We start from the raw sequence: 2,673 nt of genomic DNA, 5'->3' as shown, positions 1-2,673 counted from the left end.
GCGGAAATGCCGAGTGAGTATTTCCTTTCCAATTAAAAATATTTACTGACATAACTGAACATAAACGAGTATATTCAAACATATATCATATGGTTACTAATCATTTTGTAAAATATTTTGATTTGGAAATTATTGAGTTGTTTATTGTATCGAATTAGCACGGTTTTAAAACTAATTGTCTTTATTTTGAAAAGCCCAACAAGAATGACATTCTGAAGCATAAATCAACGTCAACGATGCCAGTCTTGCTATCGGAAAGAAAGCAGTTTTAAAGAATATTTGGTGGGGGTACGTACCTTTTTTTATTGTACATATTATTTTCAAAGGGAAAGATTATGGGTTAGTTTGCGCAGTTTTAGATGTATTTTTTAAAACTGGACTAGACTGGGTTTCCTCCCTGAGGCGGAAATACCGAGTGAGTATTTCCTTTCCAATTAAAATTGTTTACCGACATAACTGAACATAAACGAGTATGTTCAAACATATATCCTATGGTTACTAATAATTTTCCAAAATATTTTCATTTGGAAATGATTGAGTTGTTTATTGTATCGAATTAGCACGGTTTTAAAACTAATTGTCTTTATTTTGAAAAGCCCAACAAGAATGACATTCTGAAGCATAAATCAACGTCAACGATGCCAGTTTTGCTATCGAAAAGAAAGCAGTTTTAAAGAATATTTGGTTGGGGTACGTACCTTTTTTTATTGTACATATTATTTTCAAAGGGTAAGATTATGGGTTAGTTTGCGCAGTTTTGTATTTTTATTTTTTTAAACTGGACTAGACTGCGTTTCCTCCCTGAGGCGGAAATACCGAGTGAGTATTTCCTTTCCAATTAAAATTGTTTAGCAACATAACTGAACATAAACGAGTATGTTCAAACATATATCCTATGGTTACTAATCATTTTCAAAAATATTTTCATTTGGAAATTATTGAGTTGTTTATTGTATCGAATTAGCACGGTTTTAAAACTAATTGTCTTTATTTTGAAAAGCCCAACAAGACATACTGAAGCATAAATCAACGTCAACGATGCCAGACTTGCTATCGAAAAGAAAGCAGTTTTAAAGAATATTTGGTTGGGGTACGTACCTTTTTTTTAATTGTACATATTATTTTCAAAGGGTAAGATTATGTGTTAGTTTGCGCAGTTATAGATGTATTTTTTTTAAACTGGACTAGGCTGGGTTTCCTCCCTGAGGCGGAAATACCGAGTGAGTATTTCCTTTCCAATTAAAATTATTTACCGACATAACTGAACATAAACGAGTATGTTCAAACATATATCCTATGGTTACTAATCATTTTCTAAAATATTTTGATTTGGAAATTATTGAGTTGTTTATTGTATCGAATTAGCACGGTTTTAAAACTAACTGTCTTTATTTTGAAAAGCCCAACAAGAATGACATTCTGAAGCATAAATCAACGTCAACGATGCCAGTTTTGCTCTCGAAAAGAAAGCAGTTTTAAAGAATATTTGGTTGGGGTACGTACCTTTTTTTATTGTACATATTATTTTCAAAGGGAAAGATTATGGGTTAGTTTGCGCAGTTTTAGATGTATTTTTTAAAACTGGACTAGACTGGGTTTCCTCCTGAAGGCGGAAATGCCGAGTGAGTATTTCCTTTCCAATTAAAAATATTTACCGACATAACTGAACATAAACGAGTATATTCAAACATATATCCTATGTTTACTAATTATTTTGTATAATATTTTTTTATTTAGAAATTATTGAGTTGTTTATTGTATCGAATTAGCACGGTTTTAAAACTAATTGTCTTTATTTTGAAAAGCCCAAGACATACTGAAGCATAAATCAACGTCAACGATGCCAGTCTTGCTATCGAAAAGAAAGCAGTTTTAAAGAATATTTGGTTGGGGTACGTACCTTTTTTTATTGTACATATTATTTTCAAAGGGAAAGATTATGGGTTAGTTTGCGCAGTTTTCGATGTATTTTTTAAAAGCGGACTAGACTGGGTTTCCTCCTGAAGGCGGAAATACCGAGTGAGTATTTCTTTTCCAATTAAAATTGTTTACCGACATAACTGAACATAAACGAGTATGTTCAAACATACATCATATGGTTACTAATCATTTTGTAAAATATTTTGATTTGGAAATTATTGAGTTGTTTATTGTATCGAATTAGCACGGTTTTAAAACAAATTGTCTTTATTTTGAAAAGCCCAACAAGAATGACATTCTGAAGCATAAATCAACGTCAACGATGCCAGTTTTGCTATCGAAAAGAAAGCAGTTTTAAAGAATATTTGGTTGGGGTACGTACCTTTTTTTATTGTACATATTATTTTCAAAGGGAAAGATTATGGGTTAGTTTGCGCAGTTTTAGATGTATTTTTTAAAACTGGACTAGACTGGGTTTCCTCCTGAAGGCGGAAATGCCGAGTGAGTATTTCCTTTCCAATTAAAATTGTTTACCGACATAACTGAACATAAACGAGTATGTTCAAACATATATCCTATGGTTACTAATCATTTTCCAAAATATTTTCATTTGGAAATTATTGAGTTGTTTATTGTATCGAATTAGCACGGTTTTAAAACTAATTGTCTTTATTTTGAAAAGCCCAACAAGACATTCTGAAGCATAAATCAACGTCAACGATGCCAGTCTTGCTATCGGAAAGAAAGCAGTTT

This window comes from Nerophis lumbriciformis, linkage group LG11 (genome assembly GCF_033978685.3).
Source record: "Nerophis lumbriciformis linkage group LG11, RoL_Nlum_v2.1, whole genome shotgun sequence".
Classification (NCBI taxonomy): domain Eukaryota; kingdom Metazoa; phylum Chordata; class Actinopteri; order Syngnathiformes; family Syngnathidae; genus Nerophis; species Nerophis lumbriciformis.
This window is presented reverse-complemented; position numbering follows the sequence as displayed.